The sequence below is a fragment of the Pan paniscus genome, chromosome 18 (genome assembly GCF_029289425.2).
Source record: "Pan paniscus chromosome 18, NHGRI_mPanPan1-v2.0_pri, whole genome shotgun sequence".
In the NCBI taxonomy this organism is placed as follows: Eukaryota; Metazoa; Chordata; class Mammalia; order Primates; family Hominidae; genus Pan; species Pan paniscus.
Genome location: NC_073267.2, coordinates 74,059,444 through 74,086,947, shown reverse-complemented (window position 1 = coordinate 74,086,947; position 27,504 = coordinate 74,059,444). Strand labels below are relative to the sequence as shown.

General features: G+C 36.3%; 1 long non-coding RNA gene across 1 annotated transcript in view; it reads right to left on the bottom strand.

Annotated features, from left to right (window-relative positions):
- The window catches only part of LOC134729363 (uncharacterized), a 255,709-nt gene that overhangs the window by 2,203 nt on the left and 226,002 nt on the right, over positions 1 to 27,504 (bottom strand). The window contains exon 3 of the long non-coding RNA XR_010110372.1: positions 19,630 to 19,747. This is a non-coding gene — a long non-coding RNA (uncharacterized LOC134729363). The remainder of the gene's footprint in view (positions 1 to 19,629; positions 19,748 to 27,504) is intronic.

Sequence of the window (27,504 nt, the reverse complement as noted above, 5' to 3'; positions counted from 1 at the left end):
TCCACCAAGGGACGAAGTACTCCCTGTGCCACCCAACTGGGTGAGACTCTCCAACAGGGGTTGTCAGACACCCTATACAGGAGCGATCCTACCTGCATCAGTTTGGTGCCTCTTGAGGACAGAGGCTCCAGAAGAAGGAGCAGGCACCCATTTTTGCTATTTTCTAGCCTCCTTGAGTGATATCTCCAGGCACGGGAGCAAATCAGATGAATAGGGCCTGAAATGAACCCCCAGCAAACTGCAGCAGCTCTACAGAAGAGGGAGCTTACTATTGAAAGAAACAAACAAACAAGCAGAAAGTGACAAGAATATCAACAACAACAAAAAAGGCCCCCACAAAAACCCGATCCAAGTGTCAGCAGCCTCAAAGACCAAAACTAGACGAACTCATGAAGATGAGAGAGAATAAACAAAAAATGTGGAAAACCCAAAAGGCCAGAGTGCCTCTTCTCCTTTAAATGACTGCAACATCTCTCCATCTAGGGCACGCAAGTGGACGGAGGAACAGATGGACAAATTGGCAGAAGTAGGCTTCAGAAGATGGATAATAAAAAACAACCCTGAGCTAAAGATGCATGTTCTAACCCAATGCAAAGAAGCTAAGAACCTTGATAAAAGGTTACAGGGATTGCTAACTAGAATAACTAGTTTAGAGAGAAACATAAATGACCTGAAGGAGCTGAATAACACGGCACAAGAACTTCGTGAAGCATACACGAGTATCAACAGCCAAATTGACCAAGCGCAAGAAAGGATATCAGAGTTTGAAGACCACCTTACTGAAATAAGACACGCAGACAAGAATAGAGAAAAAAGAATGAAAAGGAATGAACAAAGCCTCCAAGACATATGGGACTTTATAAAAAGACCAAACCTATGATTGATGGGAATACCAGAAGGAGACAGGGAGAACGGAAACAAGCTGGAAAACACACTTTAGAATATTATCCAGGAGAACTTCCCCAACCTAGCAAACACACCAACATGCAAATTCAGGAAATACAGAAAACACTGTTAAGAAACTCCATGAGCACTCTGGGAGGCTGAGGCGGGTGGATCATGAGATCAGAAGATCCAGACCATCCTGGCTAACACGGTGAAACCCCATCTCTACTAAAAACACAAAAAATTAGCCGGGCTTGGTGGTGCGCACCTGTAGTCCCAGCTACTCAGGAGGCTGAGGCAGGAGAATGGTGTGAACCCGGGAGGTGGAGTTTGCAGTGAGCCAAGACCATGCCACTGCACTCCAGCCTGGGTGACAGAGCAAGACTCCGTCTCAAAAAAAAAAAAAAAAAAAGATACTCCATGAGAAGATCAACCCCAAGACACATAATCATCAGATTCTCCAAGGTCAAAGTGAAGGAAAAACTGTTAAGGGCAGCCGGAGAGAAAGCCCAGGTCACTTACAAAGGAACCCTATTAGACTAATAGCTGATGTCTCAGCAGAAACTCTATAAGCCAGTAAAGACTGGGGGCCAATATTCAACATTCTTAATGAAAAGAATTTTCAACCTGGAATTTCATATCCAGCCAAACTAAGCTTCATAAGCGAAGGAGAAACAAAATTTTTTCCAGATAACAAATGCTGAGGGATTTCATTACCACCAGGCCTGCCCTGCAAGAGCTCATGAAAGAAGAACTAAATATGAAAAGGAAAAACTGGTACAAGTCACTGCAAAAACACACCAAAATATAAAGACTATGAAGAAACTGCATCAACTAGTGTGCAAAATAACCAAGTAGTGTCATGATGGCAGGACCAAATTCACACATAACAATACTAACCTTAAAAGTAAATGGGCTAAATGTCCCAATTAAAAGACACAGATTGGCAAATTGGATAAAGAGTCAAGAACCATTGGTATGCCATATTCAGGAGACCCATCTTACACACAAAGACACACACAGGCTCAAACTAAAGGGATGGAGGAAAATTTACCAAGCAAATGGAAAGCAAAACAAAACAAAACAAACAAACAAACAAAAAAACAGGAGTTGCAATCCCAGTCTCTGACAAAACAGACTTTAAACCAACAAAGATAAAAAACAAACAAACAAACGAACAAAAACAAAGAAGGGCACTACATAATGTAATGGTAAAGGGAACAATTCAACAAGAAGAGCTAACTATTCTGACTATATATCCAATAAAGGAGCACCCAGATTCATAAAACAAGTTCTTAGAAAACTACAAAGAGACATTGGAGCCAAGATGGCCGAATAGGAACAGCTCCGGTCTACAGCTACCAGCGTGAGCGACGCAGAAGACGGGTGATTTCTGCATTTCCATCTGAGGTACCGGGTTCATCTCACTAGGGAGTGCCAGACAGTGGGCGCAGGTCAGTGGGTGTGCGCACCGTGCGCGAGCCGAAGCAGGGCGAGGCATTGCCTCACCTGGGAAGCGCAAGGGGTCAGGGAGTTCCCTTTCCGAGTCAAAGAAAGGGGTGACGGACGTACCTGGAAAATCGGGTCACTCCCAACCGAATATTGCGCTTTTCAGACCGGCTTAAAAAACGGCGCACCACGAGACTATATCCCACACCTGGCTCGGAGGGTACTACGCCCACGGAGTCTCGCTGATTGCTAGCACAGCAGTCTGAGATCAAACTGCAAGGCGGCAGCGAGGCTGGGGGAGGGGCGCCCGCCATTGCCCAGGCTTGATTAGGTAAACAAAGCAGCTGGGAAGCTCGAACTGGGTGGAGCCCACCACAGCTCAAGGAGGCCTGCCTGCCTCTGTAGGCTCCACCTCTGGGGGCAGGGCACAGACAAACAAAAAGACAGCAGTAACCTCTGCAGACTTAAATGTCCCTGTCTGACAGCTTTGAAGAGAGCAGTGGTTCTCCCAGCACGCAGCTGGAGATCTGAGAACGGGCAGACTGCCTCCTCAAGTGGGTCCCTGACCCCTGACCCCCGAGCAGCCTAACTGGGAGGCACCCCCCAGCAGGGGCACACTGACACCTCACACGGCAGGGTATTCCAACAGACCTGCAGCTGAGGGTCCTGTCTGTTAGAAGGAAAACTAACAAACAGAAAGGACATCCACACCGAAAACCCATCTGTACATCACCATCATCAAAGACCAAAAGTAGATAAAACCACAAAGATTGGGAAAAACCAGAACAGAAAAACATTAGACAGATCAACGAGACAGAAAGTCAACAAGGATACCCAGGAATTGAACTCAGCTCTGCACCAAGCGGACCTAATAGACATCTACAGAACTCTCCACCCCAAATCAACAGAATATACATTTTTTTCAGCACCACACCACACCTATTCCAAAATTGACCACATACTTGGAAGTAAAGCTCTCCTCAGCAAATGTAAAAGAACAGAAATTATAATAAACTATCTCTCAGACCACAGTGCAATCAAACTAGAACTCAGGATTAAGAATCTCACTCAAAGCCGCTCAACTACATGGAAACTGAACAACCTGCTCCTGAATGACTACTGGGTACATAACGAAATGAAGGCAGAAATAAAGATGTTCTTTGAAACCAACGAGAACAAAGACACAACATACCAGAATCTCTGGGACGCATTCAAAGCAGTGTGTAGAGGGAAATTTATAGCACTAAATGCCCACAAGAGAAAGCAGGAAAGATCCAAAATTGACACCCTAACATCACAATTAAAAGAACTAGAAAAGCAAGAGCAAACACATTCAAAAGCTAGCAGAAGGCAAGAAATAACTAAAATCAGAGCAGAACTGAAGGAAATAGAGACACAAAAAACCCTTCAAAAAATCAATGAATCCAGGAGCTGGTTTTTTGAAAGGATCAACAAAATAGATAGACCGCTAGCAAGACTAATAAAGAAAAAAAGAGAGAAGAATCAAATAGACACAATAAAAAATGATAAAGGGGATATCACCACCGATCCCACAGAAATACAAACTACCATCAGAGAATACTACAAACACCTCTACGCAAATAAACTAGAAAATCTAGAAGAAATGGATACATTCCTCGACACATACACTCTCCCAAGACTAAAGCAGGAAGAAGTTGAATCTCTGAATAGACCAATAACAGGAGCTGAAATTGTGGCAATAATCAATAGTTTACCAACCAAAAAGAGTCCAGGACCAGATGGATTCACAGCCGAATTCTACCAGAGGTACAAGGAGGAACTGGTACCATTCCTTCTGAAACTATTCCAATCAATAGAAAAAGAGGGAATCCTCCCTAACTCATTTTATGAGGCCAGCATCATTCTGATACCAAAGCCGGGCAGAGACACAACCAAAAAAGAGAATTTTAGACCACCATCCTTGATGAACATTGATGCAAAAATCCTCAATAAAATACTGGCAAACTGAATCCAGCAGCACATCAAAAAGCTTATCCACCATGATCAAGTGGGCTTCATCCCTGGGATGCAAGGCTGGTTCAATATATGCAAATCAATAAATGTAATCCAGCATATAAACAGAGCCAAAGACAAAAACCACATGATTATCTCAATAGATGCAGAAAAAGCCTTTGACAAAATTCAACAACCCTTCATGCTAAAAACTCTCAATAAATTAGGTATTGATGGGACGTATTTCAAAATAATAAGAGCTATCTATGACAAACCCACAGCCAATATCATACTGAATGGGCAAAAACTGGAAGCATTCCCTTTGATAACTGGCACAAGACAGGGATGCCCTCTCTCACTGCTCCTATTCAACATAGTGTTGGAAGTTGTGGCCAGGGCAATCAGGCAGGAGAAGGAAATAAAGGGTATTCAATTAGGAAAAGAGGAAGTCAAATTGTCCCTGTTTGCAGACGACATGATTGTTTATCTAGAAAACCCCATCGTCTCAGCCCAAAATCTCCTTAAGCTGATAAGCAACTTCAGCAAAGTCTCAGGATACAAAATCAATGTACAAAAATCACAAGCATTCCTATACACCAACAACAGACAAACAGAGAGCCAAATCATGAGTGAACTCCCATTCACAGTTGCCTCAAAGAGAATAAAATACCTAGGAATCCAACTTATAAGGGATGTGAAGGACCTCTTCAAGGAGAACTACAAACCACTGCTCAAGGAAATAAAAGAGGATACAAACAAATGGAAGAACATTCCATGCTCATGGGTAGGAAGAATCAATGTCGTGAAAATGGCCATACTGCCCAAGGTAATTTACAGATTCAATGCCATCCCCATCAAGCTACCAATGACTTTCTTCACAGAATTGGAAAAAACTACTTTAAAGTTCATATGGAACCAAAAAAGAGCCCGCATCGCCAAGTCAATCCTAAGCCAAAAGAACAAAGCTGGAGGCATCACACTACCTGACTTCAAACTATACTACAAAGCTACAGTAACCAAAACAGCATGGTACTGGTACCAAAACAGAGATATAGATCAATGGAACAGAACAGAGCCCTCAGAAATAACACCGCTTACCTACAACTATCTGATCTTTGACAAACCTGAGAAAAACAAGCAATGGGGAAAGGATTCCCTATTTAATAAATGGTGCTGGGAAAACTGGCTAGCCATATGTAGAAAGCTGAAACTGGATCCCTTCCTTACACCTTATACAAAAATCAATTCAAGATGGATTAAAGATTTAAACGTTAGACCTAAAACCATAAAAACCCTAGAAGAAAACCTAGGCATTACCTTTCAGGACATCGGCGTGGGCAAGGACTTCATGTCCAAAACACCAAAAGCAATGGCAACAAAAGCCAAAATTGACAAATGGGATCTAATTAAACTCAAGAGCTTCTGCACAGCAAAAGAAACTACCATCAGAGTGAACAGGCAACCTACAACATGGGAGAAAATTTTCGCAACCTACTCATCTGACAAAGGGCTAATATCCAGAATCTACAATGAACTCAAACAAATTTACAAGAAAAAAACAAACAACCCCATCAAAAAGTGGGCAAAGGATATGAACAGACACTTCTCAAAAGAAGACATTTATGCAGCCAAAAAACACATGAAAAAATGCTCATCATCACTGGCCATCAGAGAAATGCAAATCAAAACCACTATGAGATATCATCTCACACCAGTTAGAATGGCAATCATTAAAAAGTCAGGAAACAACAGGTGCTGGAGAGGATGTGGAGAAATAGGAACACTTTTACACTGTTGGTGGGACTGTAAACTAGTTCAACCATTGTGGAAATCAGTGTGGCGATTCCTCAGGGATCTAGAACTAGAAATACCATTTGACCCAGCCATCCCATTACTGGGTATATACCCAAATGGCTATAAATCATGCTGCTATAAAGACACATGCACACGTATGTTTATTGCGGCATTATTCACAATAGCAAAGACTTGGAACCAACCCAAATGTCCAACAATGATAGACTGGATTAAGAAAATGTGGCACATATATACCATGGAATACTATGCAGCCATAAAAAAGGATGAGTTCATGTCCTTTGTAGGGACATGGATGAAATTGGAAACCATCATTCTCAGTAAACTATCGCAAGAACAAAAAACCAAACACTGCATATTCTCACTCAGAGGTGGGAATTGAACAATGAGATCACATGGACACAGGAAGGGGAATATCACACTCTGGGGACTGTTGTGGGGAGGGGGGGGGAGGGATAGCATTGGGAGATATACCTAATGCTAGATGACGAGTTAATGGGTGCAGCACACCAGCATGGCGCATGTATACATATGTAACTAACCTACACAATGTGCACATGTACCCTAAAACTGAAAGTATAATTAAAAAAAAAAAAAAAAGAAAACTACAAAGAGACTTAGATTCCCACACAATAATAGTGGGAGACTTAAACACTCCATTGTCAGTATTAGACAGATCAATGAGACAGAAAATTAACAAGGATATTCAGGACTTGATCTCAGCTCTGGATCAAGTGGACCTAGCAGATGTCTACAGAACTCTCTACCCCAAATCAACAGAATATACATTCTTCTCCGTGCCACATGGCACATATTCTAAAATTGACCACATAATTGGAAGTAAAACACTCTTTAGCAAATGCAAAAGAACTGAAATCATAACAAACAGTCTCTTAGACCACAGTGCAATCAAATTAGAGCTCAGAGTTAAGAAACTCACTCGAAACCCACAATTTCATGTAAATTGAACAACCTGCCACCAAATGACTCCTGGGTAAATAATGAAGTTAAGGCAGAAATCAAGAAGTTCTTTGAAACCGATGAGAACAAAGAGACAATGCAGCAGAATCTCTGGGACACAGCTAAAGCAGTGTTAAGAGGGAAATTTATAGCACTAAATGCCCACATCAGAAAGCTAGAACAACCTCACAATGACATCCTAACATGATAAAAGAGCTAGAGAGGCAAGAGCAAACTAATCCAAAAGCTACCAGGAGACAAGAAATAACTTAGAAGATAGAAAAAATGAAGGTGGTAGAGACACAAAAACCCTCTAAAAAATCAACAAATCCAGAAGCTGTTTTTCTGAAAAAATTAACAAAATAGATAGACTGTTACCTAGGCTAATAAAGAGAGAAGAATCAAATAGATACAATAAATAATGATAAAGGGGATATCACCACTGACCCCACAGAAATACAAACTACCATCAGAGAATACTATAAACACCTCTACATAAATAAAGTAGAAAACCTAGAAGAAATGGATAAATTCCTGGATGCAAACACCCTACCAAGACTAAAACAGAAAAAAAGTTGAATCCCTGAATAGACCAATAACAAGCTCTGAAATTGAGGCAGTAATTAATAGTCTACCAACCAAAACAAGCCCAAGGTCAGATGGATTCACAGCTGAATTCTACCAGAAATAGAAAGAGGAGCGGGTACCATTCCTTTTGAAACTATTCCAAACAATTGAAAGGAAGGGACTCCTCCCTAACTCATTTTATGAATCCAGCATCACCCTGATACCAAAACCTGGAAGAGACACAACAAAAAAAGAAAACTTCAGACCAGTATCCCTGATGAACATTGATGCAAAAATGCTCAATAAAATACTGCCACACCAAATCCAGCAGCACATCAAAAAACTTATCCACCATGATCCCTGCAATGCAAGCCTGTTTCAACATATGGAAATCAATAAACGTAATCCATCACATAAACAGAACCAAAGACAAAAACCACATGATTATCTCAATAGATGCAGAAAAGGCCTTGGATAAAGTTCAACATTCTTTCATGTTAAAAACTCTCAATAAACTAGGTATTGATGGAACATATCTCAAAATAATAAGAGCTATTCGTGACAAACCCACAGCTAATATTATATTGAATGAGCAAAAGCTGGAACCCTTTGAAAACTGGTACAAGACGAGGATGCCCTCTCTCACCACTCCTATTCAACACAGTATTGGAAATTCTGGCCAGGGCAATCAGGCAAGAGAAAGAAATAAACGGTATTCAAATAAGAAGAGAGGAAGTCAAGTTGTCTCTGTTTGCAGATGACATGATTTTATATTTAGAAAACCCAATCACCTCAGCCCAAAAACTTCTTGAATGGATAAGTAACTTCGACAAAGTCTCAGGATACAAAATCAATATGCAAAATTCACAAGCATTCCTTTACACCAACATTAGGCAAGCAGAGAGCCAAATCATGAATGAACTCCCATTCACAATTGCTACAAAGAGAATAAAATACCTAGGAATACAGCTAACAAGTGATGTGAATGACCTCTTCAAGGAGAACTTCAAATCACTGCACAAGGAAATAAGAGAGGACACAAACAGATGGAAAAACATTCCATCTTCATGGATAGGAAGAATCAATATCATGGAAATGGCCATACTGACCAAAATAATTTATAGATTCAATGCTATTCCCATCAAACTATCACTGGCATTCTTCACAGAATTAGAAAAAAAACTATTTTAAATTTCATGTGGAATCAAAGAAGACTCTGTATAGCCAAGACAATCCTAAGCAAAAAGAACAAAGCTGGAGGCATCACACTACCTGTTTCAAACTATACTACAAGGTTACAGTGCCCAAATTAGCATGGTACTGGTACCAAAACAGATATATAGACCAATGGAGCAGACAGAACAGAGACCTCAGAAATAGCACCACACATCTACAACCATCTGATCTTCAACAAACCTGACAAAAACAAGCAATGGGGAAAGGCTCTCTTATTCAGTAAATGGTCCTGGGAAAACTGGCTAGCCAAATACAAAAAACTGAAACTGGACCCCTTCCTTACACCTTATACAAAAATTAACTCACGATGGATTAAAGACTTGAATGTAAAACTCAAGACCATAAAAACCCAAGAAGAAAACCTAGACAATACCATTCAGGACATAGGCATGGGCAAAGACTTCATGACAAAAACACCAAAAACAATTGCAACAAAAGCCAAAATTGACAAATGGGATCTAATTAAACTAAAGAGCTTCTGCACAGCAAAAGAGACTATCATCACAGTGAACAGGCAACCTACAGAATGGGAGAAAAATTTTGCAATCTACCCATCTGACAAAGGTCTAATATCCAGCATTCAGAAGGAACTTAAATATATTTACAAGAAAAAAACCCCATCAAAAAGTGGGCAAAGGATACAAACAGACACTTCTCAAAAGAAGACATTTATGCAGCCAACAAACATATGAAAAAAAGCTCAACATCACTGATCATCAGAAAAATGCAAATCAAAACCACAGTGAGATCCCATCTCACACCAGTCAGAATAGCAATTATTAAAAAGTCAGGAAACAATAGATGCTAGCGAGGGTGTGGAGAAATAGCTATGCTTTTACATTGCTGGTGGGAATGTAAATTAGTTCAACCATTGTGGAAGACAGTATGGCAATACCTTGAGGATCTAGAACCAGAAATACCATTTGACCCATTACTGGGTGTATACCCAAAGGAATATAAATCATTCTACTATAAAGACACATGCACACCTATGTTTATTGCAGCACTATTTACAATAGCAAAGACTTGGAACCAGCCCAAATGCCCATCAATGATAAACTGGATAAAGAAAATGTGATACACATACACCAAGGAATACTATGAAGCCATAAAAAGGAATGAGATCACGTCCTTTGCAGGGACATGGATGAAACTGGAAGCCATCATCCTCAGCAAACAAACACAGAAACAGAAAATCAAACACCGAATGTTCTCACTCGTAAGTGGGAGTTGAACAATGAGAACACATGGACACAGGGAGGGGAACAACACACACCAGGGTTTGTTGGGGGGTAGGGGTTGAGGACAGGGAACTTAAGAATATGGGTCAATAGGTGCAACAAACCAGGATGGCACATGTATACCTATGTAACAAACCTTTATGTTCTGCACATGCATCCCATTTTTTTAGAAGAACTAAAGGAAAAAAAAAGGAGATAACTGAACTATAGAATTTCTGTTCTGTAATTGACATAAGTATGCAATTTAAACTTTTGATTCCACAGCAGCCCATCAGAAGGGACAAGTAGGGATTGTGATGCTCATTTCTAAAATAATTTATAATTTATTTAATTTTTTAAAAAAACAAGTTATGCAGTTTGCTCAAGGTCACAAAGACAATCTTGAAAAAATATATGTAGTGTCCCAGTTCCAAATACACAGGCTTTCTCTGGTGTAATGTGATGATACTGTCATATCCAACAATCATATGCAGCAGTTAATGTTCATTGTATTCTGACAATCTTAGTTCCATAGGTTTTTGTTGGATGTTAGATATTTTGAATTAAAAACTGTGGACACTATGAGCAACACTACCTACTTCAAAAAAGACTTTTTTATTTTTATTTTTTCCTGGCTGGCAGAGAGAACCAGTTGATTATCTTGCTGCTGTTGTGGGTTAGTTTTGGCTTTATTCAGGCTGGTCTGTTTCCATTTTCTCTCTATTCTTGAGTAAGTTGTAGTCACCATGTTTTTTTTTACATTTGCAGGGCTTTAATGCCAACCTTCCTCTTCTCATCAACAACTGAATGCTAACATTTCTGTTAAGTTCTTTTGTCTTCCAGATGCTGGTTTATTCTGGGTTACCTGGTCTTGTCTTATGCTGGAACAGGTTTGGAATTGGCCAGTTCCTCAAGAAGATACTACACACAGAATTTTTGCCTCACTTCTTTCCAGTTTTCTCCTATCAAAGATGTTGCAACTATATCCAGTTTATTTGGCATTTTGGAATTCTATTCTCTGTTTCCTCAGTAACCAAGACTGAGCTTTCTCCTTGAGTTTTATTTCACTTTGCGGTAAACTGGCACGAAACCTCATGGAAAGCATGGGGTGAGTGTAGAGCTTACCCATGTATTTATTTTTTCACAACATTTCAGTCTCTCAAGGCCTGCCTGCTGTCATTGTTCTATCATGTGTTTAGGCAAGTTTGTTTCCAAAATTAAGTTGTATGTAGTACATAGTTAATTCCAGTGTTAGCGTTATTTCAATTCAAATTGATTATTAATGGCCAGCTTGGAAATCCAGTTCTTCCTGATTGTATTCTCCTTGAAATTACTAATTCTGATCTCTTTATTTGAATGGCTTTTACCGTTTGGACTCATGATCTTTTCCACCTCAATTTAGAAACCATGCTCATCAAAGAATTTCGAGATCAAATCTGTTTCACAGACCCTCCAAACCAACTCTGTGTGGATATCTTAACTATTAAACCCATCTCAATGTTAGTTTATTTCTAGATAAGTAAGTTATGTCACAACATAACAAAACAGAGCAAAACCTAATCTTTTCACATTATTTGAAAACATTTTTTGTAAAGTGTGTTATTAGGGAATTCTGCTTGCTGACTCACATTTTCAATATTATCTCGGCAATTTTAACATCTAACTTTTACTGCAGGTACAATAGCAAACTTCAACAATGAGCCTGGCATTGTGTAATTGATTTGCTTGTATTTCGAATTTTATCTGCGTATCAATGTTTCGAGTCTCACTATTAGCATTTTTTAGAGTCCCAGTTTCCAAAAGGCAAATTATAATTATGAATGTTAATAGTTTTAGAAACTAGATATCTATCATGTTTCCTATATAATCTTTGGCTTTTAAAAGCCCAAAGGCCGATTTTGTGGTCAACTGAGACATAATAGTCTCAGTCAAAATCTAGGTATAAATATTTCCTTTTATTCCTAAATTATTATATAACTTTTGCTTTTTACATTATTTAGCATACTACCTATATCTTGGATTTGGGAACTTGATTCTTTTTTTGTCTAAGGTTTAGCAAAAATTTTGTGTAATAGATATAGTCCCCCAGATATTCTAAACATACTAGTATGTATATAAGACCTCTTCATTAATGGAGAATTTGTACGAACATATTTTTCTGAGAAAGGCTGGGACTTAAAATTGGATGGATCTCTACTACATGCTGCAGAAGAAAATTGGAAGATTTGCTGAGGATTTTAATATTTCATTCAAATGAAGAATTTTCTGGTTTGTGGTGAAAGATTAAAAACTAGTGTCTTAACTCTGTCTGACTGAAATCTTACAATTAAAATTAGAAAAATAGTTTCTCATGTTCTAGTCAGGCTATCTGGTTTCAAATCTCAAATGCCTACAACACACACACACACACACACACACACACACACACACACACACACACACACAGTTATAGGTACTTGGGCACAGATATGTTCATTATAAGAATATTTTTAAAATGCAGTTTAAAATGTGGATATGAACAAATGATCAATAGCAGGTAAATGGATGAATAAATCATGTTTCCTCAACAGGATGGATGAGTATCAACTAATAAAAATCCATACATAAATGACAAAAATTATGAAATCTCTGATAACATGAAAAACTAATATAAAACAACAGAGTTAAACATACATCTATGTTGATTGTAGCTATGGATATATGGATTGTAGCTATGGATATACATGTATGCACCTGAAAAAGGTTGATTTTCCCAAATTAAAAATCACAAGTAGCTATTATAATAAGCTGATGGGATTAATTTGTTTTAATGTGTAATGTGTTTAATTTGTTTTAAAGTGTCTTGACCTTTTTAAGCTTTATTTTCTTCACATATATCTGAAAAAAAATTATTATTACTTGCCTTTCTAGTTCTAGATGTTATTGTGAAGACGATATGAAGCAATGGGGATGTAAGAGTTTAGTGCATAATTAAGTGTTAGGAAGATATAAACTTGAAAAATAAAAGTGTTCAAAGAAGCTTCACTATTAAACTAATCAACAAACCAACATTTTGCCTTGTTATTTCCTTTACAGCTAACACATAGTCTTGATGTTTTACATCACTTATGTTTTGCGAGGTAACTTTAAATAGTTGTTTTGCTGGAATTATTTTTAGATTTAGGACAAGGATTTATAATGAATAATTTAATAAAATGAATACAGCTAATTTGTTATTTTCATTCTTTATTTAATTTTTCATTATTTCCTACGAATTATTCTTAAATTTGGGACACCTGCACCAAGTTCTCATGAAGACTTTATGGAAATGCAGATTTCTGTGCCTCTTCCAAGTTGTATGGAATCAGAATCTCATGATCAAGCCTGATAATCTGTATTTCTGAGAAGTTCCTTGAGTAATTCCTGGATGTGTTTTCCTTTGTGAACCAACATAAAATGCAATATGCTGAGGTGTTGATATGCACAATAAAAAACTTAAAGTTTCTATCATCAAGGGTCTCACAGTGCAGGAGATGGGCAATAATTTAATGAATACCACTAAGTGATGAGCCCATCAGAAAAGATGAGGAAGAGTGAACCAGGGAGAGAAGGAAGCGGTGACCTACATTCCTGACAGAGCAATCTCATGCTTTCTGATGAGCTTGATTGAGGGTGTTTGTAGGGATACGGAGCATGGTGAACTTGGAAGGTAAGAAAAGTAGCTTTCCAATTGCCTCATTGTCTGGATTTTGGATTTCAGATTTTGGAAATCTGGATTTTGGATTTTCTGCTTAAGACCAAGAGGGCATTGAAGAAATAGAAGAACAGACTTTCTTGAATAAGAGAGAGAAATGGTTTTCTGATTAGGATCATTTATTGGGGGCAGGGGTTGTGAAGGGAACCAAGACATCCTTGGAAATAGAGCAAGAATAAAAATGTTGATGACTATTATGTCAGGCCCCCAAAGAGAGGGTAAGACAACTCGCAGTTGCAGCTCAAGGAGAAAACAAATGCAATAATGTGTGCAGAGTGGTTCCTGTTTTTTTCTTATTATCCTTTATTTGTTACAGGGTCTGTAGTGATATTCTCTCTTTCACTTGTGAAATTGATATTTTGTGTATTCTCTCTCTTTTCTTGTCTGTTAGGCTACAGTTTTGTCAATTTTACTTATATTTTTTTCATAAAACAGAACATCAATTCATTGATTTTCTCTACTGTTTTCCCATTTTCAGTTTCACATATTTTTGCTTTTATCTTCATTATTTTTTTCCTACTGCTGCTTTGGGTTTATTTTGCTTCTCTTTTGCTGGGACCTTAAGGTGAGAGCCTAGATTTTGTTTCGAGGCTTCCTCTTTTCTAATGTATGCATTTGGTATAATAAATTTCCCTTGCAAGACAGTTTTAGCTGTGATCCTCAAGTTTTTATACACCGCGTTTTTATTTTCATTCAGTTCATTGTTCTTGTTTTTTACCGTTTCCCTTGGAACTTCCTCCTTTACCCATGGATTATTTTGAAGTGTGTTGTTAGTTTCAAAGGGTCCATGGATTATTTTGAAGTGTGTTGTTTAGTTTCCAAGGGTTTAGAGATGTTCCTCTCTTTCTATTATTTACTTCTAGTTTGATTTCACTGTGTGTCAAATATTAGTAACATTGTATGTCATTTCGGTTCTTTTAAACTTGTTGGATGGGGTTTTATGTAATAAAATATGGTCTACTCTAAAATTTCTTCCAAGAAAAGTTTAAAAAGATGTCTATTTTGCTGTTGGGTGGAGTGTTCTACGAATGGCAATTAGAGCCTATTGACTGATATTGTAGTTTAGTTATTCTGTATTCTTGCTAATTTTCTATCTAGTTGTTTTATTAATTATAAATATAGAAGTGTTGAAGTATCTCATTACACTAGTTAATTTGTTTATTTCTCCTTTAAGTTATGCCTGTGTGTTTTTTTTTTTTTTAATATATTGTAGCTCTGTCACCTGGGATATGCACATTTAGGATTGTTATATCTTCTTGAGACACTAATCATTTATCATTATATAATTTCCTTCTCTTTTTTCTCAAGTCTACTTTATCTGATATTGATATAGCCACCCCTTGCTTTCTTTTGACCAATGTTTGCAGGGTATATTTTTCTCATCTTTTTTATTTCAATCTGCCTTAACGTTATATTTTCAGTGAATTTACTTGTAGATAGCATATAGCTGGGTCATGTTAATCTACTCTTTCAATTTCTTTGTTTTATTTGAGTTATTCATAACATTTAGATTTAATATAATTATTGTTATATTAGGGCTTAAGTCTTTCTTTTCATCTTTTATTATTTTTATTTTCTTCCCTCTTTTCTTGTTTTGTATTTCTGTTTTCCTTTTCCCTGCTCTGTGGATTATTTGAATGTGTTTTAGAGTTCCATTTTGATTTAGCCAAAGTATTTTTGGGTGTATTCCTTTTGTATGCCTTTTCTGTGGTTGCTGTAGGTACTGTAGTATGTGTGGGTATACACAAAAAATGTAAATTGACATATATTTAATATAAATGTATATGTGTAAATTTAATTGATATATAGAAATCTCATCTCCCTTTACTATCCCCCACTTACAATTGTTTAAAAATTTTCCTTTACATGTTTTTAACTACCTCATCTGACAGCATTCTAATTTTTACTTCTACCAGCAAGCATAATTTAGAAAAAACAGGACAAGGGGTTTCTGTTATATTTACACATATTTTTTGCTTACTGTATTCTTTCCCTTCTTGTTTCATGGTTCATCTTTTGTGGCTTTCTTTATGTTAGAGAACTTCCTCTAGCCATTCTCCAAGGTAGGTCAGCTAACAACAAATTATTTTAGTTTTCTTCCATCTGAGAATGTCTTAATTTTCCATTTAATCCTGAAGAACATTTTTGATGGAGACAGAATTATAGGTTGACATTTTTTCCCTTTCATCACTTGAAAATTGATGTGCTACTTTCTTTTGGCCTTCACAGTTTCCAATGAGAAATCTATCATCATTTGAATTGTTCCCCCATATGCAAGTTGTTATTTCTTTCTTGCTGCCTTCAAGATGTTCATTTAGTTTGCCCTTAGTTTTCACAAGTTTGGCTATGATGTATCTTTGTGTGGATTTTGGTGGGGGTGGGGTTATGCTGTCTAGAGTTTATTCAGTTTCTTAAATCTGTGGGTTTATATATTTTGTCAAGTTTGGAAATTTTGGTGCCATTATAACTTTTTTTTGAGTATACTGCTAGTGATATCCTCTGTTCAGATGACCTGGAACACAGATGGACGTGATATGATTATCAATGGACAGTGGGGAATATCCTGCCTCTTTATTCAATCTCCTCTGATACCACCTCAGTGAGGAGAATGGGGTGCTTCATTACTGCCAGGTGGGAGTCAAAGTCTAGGCTATTACTACTGGGCAACGGGGAAAACTGTGAAACTTTCTCAAATTTCTCTGCAGAAAGTTTGGAGCATCTTCTTTCAACCTGGAAAGGATGGAAGTCTAGGCTCTTCACTCTACCTTTGCTGGTGGGGTTAGGGGTGGAGCCACAGAATGTATGCATGGGTTTGTGTGCATGTGTGTTATTTGGCTGCAGTGGGAGCCAAATAACTGTCTTCCTTGGTTGTCTCTTTCCTGGTCTTTTTACTAGAAAGGCAGATTTTTTTTGAGACATTATTTTGTCTATGTATTGGCATTTCCGGGTTACCAGCATCTTCATCTTCATTTCTGGAATTTATCAGGCAAAAATAAAATCAGGAAACTCACCACCATGTCATTCCTTAAGTCCTAAAATCCCTAGACTCTTTGTCTTCTTCCTTTCAGCTTTCAGAATATTTTCACATTTGTTTTAAATATAAGCTATAGGGTGGTTGTTTATAATTAGTGGGAGGAATAGGGCAAAGTATATCTCTTCCATCTTTCCAGAATGAGAAGGCTTTCCAGAATTAGAAAAATTGTTTTTACATTTGGAATACCCAGATATCAAGCTATTCCACTAGCCCACAGTTTTTGCTAATGCTCGTCTTCTTACTCTGGTCCCAGCAAAGTCTCTCTATCAATGGTAGGAACTCTTCCTTCTGCCAGTATTTTGAATAGCCATTCACTCCTAGGTATGGGGCAAATGGTTAACTGAGATAACATATCTGAACAGTCAAGCTGAAGTCAACATGAGAAGAATGTTTTAAGCTATGCGAAGGACATTTATATTCTCCCTAGATAAGTCATGTTGCTCCACCAGGTATTTTTACACAGGAGAATCTAATATCAAATAACTCTTTAGACAGCTAGGAGTTGATAAGATAGTTATTCTAAGCTTCAAGTATTGGTTGATGAAAATCACTTAGCTATTTCAAGATGCTCATGAGAAAAGATTTCGTTTCCACAGAGCCCACAAAAGCGCAACAAAACCAAAATGTGAACATCAAAGTTTATCCTGCTCATTTAATTATTAATAATGCACCAATTCATAGTGATGTCCACAATTCATTTGGAAAACATTTTAAAACATTGGCATATAAAAGAATAAGTATATACATTTGTTTCCTATATAGTTGGATGTATAATTATTGAGCAGTTTTTAAGCTGCATTGGCCAACACTTAGGATCACCTACACTTTCATGGTTGAAAACACAAGTCGATCAATGCCTAAAATCATGTGATTCATCTTCATTATTGTCAACATTGTTCCATTATTTTGATGCATGAAGGTGCCATGCCCCTGGCTATTGTGGGAACCTCCATGCATGAATATCAGATCCCAGAGCTTCAGTCCTCACTGCATAATGTCATTCTTACCCTTGAACTGATTTAATATCCATTTTACCAAGCTGAAAAGTATGAGAAGCCATTTTTACAGCTATTCCAAACATCCCTAAGTGCACAAGCTCTAGATAAATAAAGTACTAGTCATCCATTATATGTATACTATACAGCATTTTCTACTTTTCAAAGTACATATTACTCATTTATTTAACATAGTTTTAAAACATATATGCAGTAACAATTTCTATGCTAGATGCAGGGAATGCAACGTGGAATCATGCTTTCAGAAGCTTTTCTCAATATATGCCCATGGGAAAGAGAGGAAAAGCATTGGTTACCCACATGTTACAGATGAAGAGAGACCCAGAAAGATTTTCCTATCTGCCCAAGGACACCCACAGAACTAACAATAAAGATCCTGATTCTTCATGCCCTTTGCCCTCTACTCCATCTCACATTTTAACCATATGTTTACTTAATGTATTATAATCCATTAGCACTGGATGGCCTGTTCATCAGAGAACAGTAAAAACACGAACTAGTACATCAAAATTCAGGAGGAATGGAGCACTATCCCATTTCAAAACTTCAGCTTCCTTACTTGACAGTCACAGAAATCACTCTGTACATTATTAGGACAAGTGAAGAAAAATCATAATGGTAATTAGACAAAGTACAGATGACTCAAAGTATGCATTCAGCAGATGATGTAATAGTCGTGTCTCAAAGAGAATCATGGGATATGTGCTGTTGGGGGAAACTGACAGACTTGCAAGGTAAAAAGGTGAAAGCCACTCTGTTATTGAATTTATCACATGGTTACAGAGAAATTGATTCTTATGCCTGTGCCCACCCAGTCCATTATCGATAATATACTTATCATCACCCTCCCTCCTATCCAACATAGTTCTGCTATTTGGCAGGAATTTACAAATGTCTGATGAATTAAAGAAAGAATAAGAGCAAGAGAAGTAGAATAGATGAAGGTAAAAATAAGTATGGATTCAAATAGTGTTTCTCAGATTGGAAAATCAATGAAGACTAAGAAATTCTAAAATACCCCTCAATTCTTATCTCTGTGTCATCTGAGCACATTCCTTTAGCACCTCACATTCATCATGATGTCTGCTCCTGTCTGATGGCAACAGAAGTGGACATGTCTTGCTGCCCACTGATTTCCCAAAAGAGAGAGCCACAATGGACTCCTAGAATCGCTCTGAAACCTGGAAGATCTGGCACTAACTTTAAACAATGATATAAGTGGATAATTCACTATTGAGATTTGGCTCTGAGAACATGAAGTGGTCAGGAAGAAAAATTATATTCTTTATTTATTTAAATATTTACTATTGGTTTAAAAATATATTTAAATACAGAAAAGAAATTGTCAAACTTCACACTTAGGATTGGTACCAGAGAAGATGGCAGGCAAAAGATCTTCTAGTGGAAATTAGAATTTCCAATTTAGAATTTGTCCCATTCCAGTTCTTTGCATTCTAGGTATTTGTCATTGAGCTACTTCTTCCTTGAGAGTTCTAAATTCCCCATTTATCATTCATACACATTTTTATATTCATCTGTGCTCATATAAAGCAGAAACTACGTAAAGAAGACAGCTAAATCAGGGCCGAGGTGTGATGGCTCACACCTGTAATTCCAGCATTTTGGGAGGCTGATGCGGACGGATCACTTGAGGTCAGGAGTTCAAAATCAGCCTGGCCAAGATGATGAAACCCCTTCTGTATTAAAAATACAAAAATTTTAGCTGAGCATGGTGGCACATACCTGTAATTCCAGCTACTTGGGAGACTGAGGCAGGAGAATTGCTTGAATCTGGAAGGTAGAGGTTGCAATGAACCAGGATCATATCACTGCACTCCAGCCTGGGTGGCAGAGCGAGATTCTGTCAAAAAAAAAAAAAAAAAAAAGACTGTGAAATCAATAGTTTGAGTCAAACTCAAAAGTTTAGTGAGTCAAAAAGTTTTAATCATAAGGGGAAATGTTAAACATATATTTAACAACTTAGCATGGATTTGTTTCCAGGTAAGAAAACTGGTATCAAATCTATTTGACATTATGATCCACCATTGAAAGCCGATACTTGCCCAATAAAATCCTCTTATCACACTGAAAATTGTGTGGAACTATTAAAGTTCCTATCTAGAAAGATCCTTAGAGATCAACTACAAGCATAGTCTCTAAAACAATGGTTTTCTCAATGCTAGAGAACATATTTTATCTGCATTTATATTTTCAATATTTAAAACAATGTAATATTCATTTATTGAATATATGTTGAATAAGTTAAAGGTATTAAACACTTGCTGTTTAAAAGCCCTTATCTAATAACATCTTACATGGACCATTTCAACAAATCGTGAAATAAATTTGACTTAGCAAAGTGAGAGAATTCAACTTAGCAAACTTTTATAATAGCAGTTTTAAGAGTAAGAAGAAATGTTAGGCCCATCTTCTAAAGTTGACAGAGATTTTTTTTTCCTGGTAATAACACTGATGTCAAATCAATTCAACAATATGATAAACTACCAAGAACTGATATTGGACTGATTAAGTCCTCTAATAATTTTGCAGAGTATAGTAAGAAACTTGAAACAACTTCAAGGAAATATAACATTTCTACTATGTCACTAATATCCACCATAGATTCAAGTCAGTTACTTTTCTCCCGAATGTCTTATGAGTCTTCCTGAGCTTATAATAATTCCCTGAATATTCCGTAACCCATTCTTTACTTACTAATGTTCCTCCTTCTCATTTAGAAAAATCAAAAGAAACAGCACTGCACCAAAACCTCTCAATATCTATGAAATCATCTTATACTTCCCCAATAAAATGACACATTCTGATATCCCACAACAGTTGGTACCCATTACAATTCATAATCTTATATTAAAAAATATAAACACCATATTCACCTTCTAAATTGTAAGATATTTAATGAAGATGATGATTCTTATATATTTCCGTGGCACTTAAAACAAGCTGAATACAATTCTTAGCTGTCTCTCTCATGTACATATACATATACATATACATATGTGTGTATCTATATGTATAGGTGTCTATCTTTGTGTGTGTATAGATACCTATATGTGTGTGTCTATATATATGTGTGTGTGTTTACAGAAACCTATATATAGATACATACACATGTATATATTCAAAACACATATATATACACATATACATATGAATAATTGATAATTGATATATTCCCTATGTTCCAGGTAATGATATAATCATATGTATGGATAAGTAAGTATAATCATGTGTAATTATAAATATACATAACCATATATAGATATGTAGATATACACCAATATAGATATAAAAATGAATATAATAAAGTACAAATTAATATGCAAAATATAAATAACATTATCCCTATTTTACAAATGAGGAATTAAGGTACAAAGAGGTTAAATAATTTTTCCATAGTCACAATGGCAGAGAAGATAGCAGAGTCAGAACGTGAAGGCAGGCTTCTGCCTTCTAGGTTTTAGAAAAATGTCACAGTGCCTCTCATAGGTGCTACATCCTATTTATAGTTAATTCACCAGTGTCTACCACTGTCTGACCTAGAGTAAAAAAACCAATATATATGTGTTGAATAAATGTCATTATATGAATTTTAACATTCCATAGGTTCAATTTCCTGTGGCAGAATCTTAATAAAATGGTTTTCCTGTGAATTGCTTTAATATGGGCTTCCACTGAAGGTAAATCATTTAGAGGTAACTTACACTTAATTGGTTTCAGTGCATGTTTTAGATAAAGTCAAAGCATTTACGCTCGAAGAGTTTCCAGTACACACTAATATTACAGAATTAAAATATTATTTTTATGCTGTATGGTAATCTTTCTTTCCACAATTCATTAATATTTGTATAGTAAATTTTCATCAAAGTTGTGCCTTTTGTGACTTTAAAGACTTTCTTCCTTTAGACTGCAGAAGTTTCTCCTAAGTCTAATGCTACCCTGCCTCCCACATTTTGCTATGGATCCTTAATTAAGTGAGTGCCTATTCTATGGAGGTCCTTAAGCAGAATGGGTGGAGTGGCCCGGCTTTCTCTCAGGTTACAGAAGTTCTCCAGTATAATCTTCCTCTGCCTCCATATGCACAAAAGCTCATCCAGTTTCTGAGTATCTAGCTTTCATCTCTAAAATTTAGCTTTCCTGGATCAAGAAAAGACCTTCTCTTGCTTTTGTATATTCTATTGACTGTGCGTGAGGAACAATGGGAGTCCACCTGAAATATTTTTTTACTCAGTGCTCAGAACCACCAATGTGCACCATTATTGGGTAATCCCTGTCTCAGCCTTGTACCCTGCTTCTACCTTCACATATCAGAAAGCAATAGGGATATATGTATAAAATGAGCTTGTCCTGGAAGGCAAATTCTGCAAATTGGGCTACTTCGAAGCAAATCCTTCAAATTAGAACTTTAACTACCTAGGTTCAAGTACAAACTGGAGATAATAAAAATCTCTTAACCATTTTTCTCTCTGGGCCCCTATTGTGTCTTAACAATTTGGTTACTAGAAACTGATTCTAGTGACATGATATTCCTAACTTCCAAAATTAGTACAGCTGTGCATTTGTTCACCTGTGTTACATGGATATTTTCATGGAAGGTAAGAAAAGGCGGCTCAGGCATCATTAATTCTCCTTTTCCCAATGTAAACTATCATGTTGTCTTTTCTTCTGGGTCACTATTTTTTGTGACATCGTATGATAATTTGGAGAAGTTGTCTTCTTGTCTTAAAAGTGACAAACATATTCCTACAAAATTCTTTGGTTTACAGTATATCCATTACAAAAGCGTATTCATCTGAGTAACAATTTTTTTCTCTTGTTTTTCAGGTTTTATTTGTTGGGTTTTGTTCTTTTATTCACTCTTGTTGAATAAGGAAATATATATCCAGATTCATATTTTTCCAATAGGCACAAGATGCAAATTCTCCTTTCATCTGCTTGCCTTTGGGGACTGGAAAGAAAACCTTTGCCCCACTCTCTGACTGACCCTCTGAACGTGTAGAGTACAAACTAATAGAGAACAGAAAACAATAAAGATTAAGCATATTTTCTATATCCATCTCACCCAACAATGTCTTATTCATGTGCACTACGTATTTCTTAGGCAATCAGTAACCCCTAGTCTCACCAAAGTCCCTTTATTTCTCTCCTAATGTTGGTTGATTACTGAATTATCTGATAATGTAGAGAGAAGATCCTTACTGTTGATAATTTTATTTTTGCTTAATCTGCCTTGTCATTACAACATGCAGACAACTGTCTCAAATTTAGGAATAGCCAGCTCTCCATTTTAGTACATAATGTTATGGTCTAGATTTTATTAGGTTTCTTTGGAGAATTTTCTGAAGTATTATTTTGAGATGATTCAAGAGGTATTTTCAGAATCTACCAGCAAGTTTCAACTTTAAACTGACAGTCCTCTGAAATAGTTTTAAGTCCATAAAGTATCACATTGCCTAACAGACAAAAATAATAAGTGTTCTCATTTTACTTTTGAACTCTCTAATATTTTGATAATGTAATTCAGGAGACCATTTTGTCCCTCAGTCACCCTCATTATCTTTCTTCTAACCAACATTCCATGCTAGCTAATCACTTCATCCAGAAATTAAGATATAATTGATGATAAAAATGAAATTGCAAAGTTATTGAATTGTGTTGGTTTGACTACCAAGGCTTATATCTAATAGTTGATATCTCCCATTTAAATGCCTTAGCTGGCTGATTTTGGAACTCAGTAATTTTATTAAATCAGGTCTTTAAATTTAGCCATAAAATATGTCTCTGTAAGTTGTAAAAACTTAGAAACCCTGTTAGCCCTTGGCCTTATTTTAAACAAAAATGTTTCAGATAATACTAAACTTTTATAATTTAGAAAGTAACAGATTGATTCAAGTTTATAATTCTGAGAGCCAAAACATGAGAAAATGTGTCTGCAGCACTTTTCACATACACAAAAAGAAACTCAATAAACAAACAACAACAAAAAACAAGACAGACACACAGCCACAACCTCTTTCTAATAGATCTTGTTAAATATCTCTATTTTTTAAAATAATGTAAAAAATGCTTTCTTTTCCAGTAAAGATGTAGGAGAATATGAAAGCTCTTCATTTGTGTGGTTAAGAAAAATGGCAAAACCAAAACTAAATGAAAACCCTACCCTTCTGCAAGGGGTCTTTTATAGGGTCTTGCTCCATCTTCCAGACTGGAGTGCAGTGGTATGATCATGGCTCGTTGCAGCCTTGAACTCCTGGCCTCAAGTGATCTTCCCACATCAGCCCCCTGAGTATCCAAGTCTGTTAGCCTTCTTTTAGTTTTCTTTTTTATTTTTCCCCAACAAGCTATATTTCACCATGCCTCTAGGTCTTCATATATGTTTAACCTATGCTTCATTTGACCCCTGCTGCCCAACTAATTTGTCTACTTAATTCTTACTTACTTTACACAACTCACTGAAGAAGTCTTTTCCAGAAGAATTCTTTCTGGATTCTCAGACCAGGTCAGCTCCCCAATATATTTATATTCATGTCTCATTATATTTCCACTTGTGGAACTTATCCTATGCTACTTTGCATTATTATTTTAGTGTATGTTATTATTTGATTACAAGCTATCTTTTCAGTGAAAATGTAAACTCTATGATATTAGGAATCTCATTGACTTTAGGGCATTGTTATAACAATTGTGCAGAATATGGTGCCGTATATGAAGTAATGTCTAAAAAATATCATTATTTCAAAAATGTTTAGAGAATTGAGTGGAATTATTTTATTCCAACACTATTTCCCTGCTTATAGAAAAGATAGCTGTATAGATAGATAATTAGTCAGGACTCTCCAGAAAAGAATAAAACCAATAGATTGCTATATATATATATATATACATACATATACATATATATGTATAAAGAATTGGCTCATGCAATTATGAAGTCTATATAGTACTATAATTTTCTATGTGCCAGCTGGAGAGCCAGGATGGCTTGTGGTATAGCTTCAGCATGAGTCTGAAGACCTGAAAACAAGGAGGGTTGGTGGTATGAGTTCCAGTTTGAGTTCAGGAAAAGAGCAATGTCTCAGCTCAAAAGCAGTCAGGTAGAGAGAGGAAATTCTCTCTTACCTCACCTTTTGTTCTATTCAGGCATCTATCAGATTTAAGGAGGTCTACTCACATTGGAAAGTACAATTTGCTTTACTCAGTCTACAGATTTCAGTCATCCAAAATCACCCTCACTCACCCATCAAAAATAATGTTTAGCCAAATATCTAGGTATCCTGTGGCTCAGTCCAGTTAACATATATAATTAACTATCAGATAGGTAGAGAGAAACTTCTTCTATTTCCTAAAAATGGTATTTATATTAAAAATGATCAATTCCTTGGCACTGCCACAATCCGAAAAGGATGGATGGGATACAGAATATTTAAATCTAAAATGTTGAAACAAAAGACCAATGGTCCCACAGTAGGCAGGCAGTTGATTCCACTGAACAAAGCTCTGAACTTAGAATGAAAAGTTGTAGTTGTGGATTTGCCACTCACGTGATGTATGATTTTGAGCAAGTCATCATCTGGTTTTGAATGGTTGCCATGGATGGGGAGAGGTTGGGGAGGAAACCAACATTTATTGATACTCTCCTACATGCTACAAATTCTCCGAAGTGTTCTGCATTTGTTAGGCTACTTCATCTAAAATTATATTTGAAACACCCTGAATGTTAACATTCTCATCCCTTTACACAGAACTTCCCATGTGTGAGGTGATGTGATCAACCTCACATAAATCAGCTCAGTGACATTGACTACCAATTCCAAAGTTATACAGTATAAGCTGTAAGTGATAATACTAGTTAAAAACTATGTGTTTTTGGACTCCAAGAAGATTCTCCTTTTCACTATAAACTGCTGTGTTTATATTTGGAAATAGTAGCATCTTTCTCACCCAGTTGTGAGATTTGAATGTGATTATGTATGTGACCACAACTAACAGTGCTTGACTATTAGTAGATAAGTAGTCCATATTCAATGAATACAAATAAATATATATTCAATGGAATAATTCGTGTGTAATAAACACAAACTGCCATAGCACAGGCTCCTCACATCAAGGCTTTATTCGTCACTGAGAAGTTCTGCAAATATAGATCAGTTTCTTCTACCGTAATGCTCATAAAAACTAATTTACATCTTTCTATAAGAACACTTGGCTAGAAGTCTGAATCACTGAATACATATGAGGCAATTCTGAAAATAAAAACTTGCATATCTAAGACATTGTTTCACACAACTAGTAATTAAGATCTACTAGCTGTTGAGAAACGGTAACCTTGAAATACATTTTTGGCTCTGTATATAACAAAGCAACATTTTATGATTGTTCATAAAAACATGCATGGGTCTAGAAGCTCTGGTTATTAAATGAATAAATAATGTGGCAAGTGCACAGAAAAATAATAATTTGAATAATAAACATGAGTTGTTTGGGTATTTCAATGATTTATTTATAATGATAACAGTTTAAATTAGATACTGGGATATTCATAATCATTGTACAAACTCTAGTTGACTATTTTAGCTCTGTGGACTTAATATACTATACATTTTCAATGTAAGCCAATTTGTCTAATAAAATTATGAAAAAAACTACCAGTTCAATGAAGCAGCTTTATAAAGACTGTAATTTAAAGACATTAGAGTATTAAGCAATCATTTCACGCTGTTTCCTGCCTGCATGTTGAGCAGTATACACACAAATCTAAAAATTCTGATGCTTTAGAACAGTTCCAAAAAACTTAATATCAAACAGAACCTTCTTTCATACAAGCAGAATACTCCCCAGGTACAAAAGTCAGAACAATACAAATGTCTAATTTGCATCTCTCATAATCAAGCGTGCATTCAAAAGTGCAATTAACCCAAAGTCGAATTCAACCTGAATGGTTATGAGTTTGTTAATATGGAGAAGTTGAGTTTTCTTTTATTTTTAATTTCTTTTGTTAGTATAAAAATTTAGTTATATTGCTTCACACCTTTTCTAATTCCAATTTACACCTGAGCTCAAGAAATTTAATGTTTGGGCTTCTGAAATCAGGCTACATTTTTGTGAGTTTGTGAAGCAATGAGAGGAAATAATTTTGTCTTACAAAGATTGTTTGCACAAACAGAGGACTTTTCCCTGAGTATGGCATATAATAAAAAAGAACTTGTATAATCTCACTGAAAGGTTATAAGGGAATCGAGGGGAAAAATTCAGTAAATCAAAGTAAGTCTGTGCTCTCCAAGCCTGAAATGATTTATATCTGCATTGGGCTTAGGACCTTTGGGCATGAGAACAATTTTCCTCTAAGAAAAAAAAAAAAAAGGTTCTCTTTGTTGTGATTCCATGATGTTTTCTCTAAAACACTAAGGAAAGGGCATGGGCATGACAACTAAAATAAAACTAGTGGGAATGTAAAACTGAAAACTCAAGGATGCAATTTTGTGTATTAAATTTCCCACACATAATTATGTTTGGCATTATCTAAAGAAGTAAATGAATAGCCACTTAGAATTATTTTCATAATCATTTAAACTCAAGGTCTGGCTTTAGGTGATTAGAAGC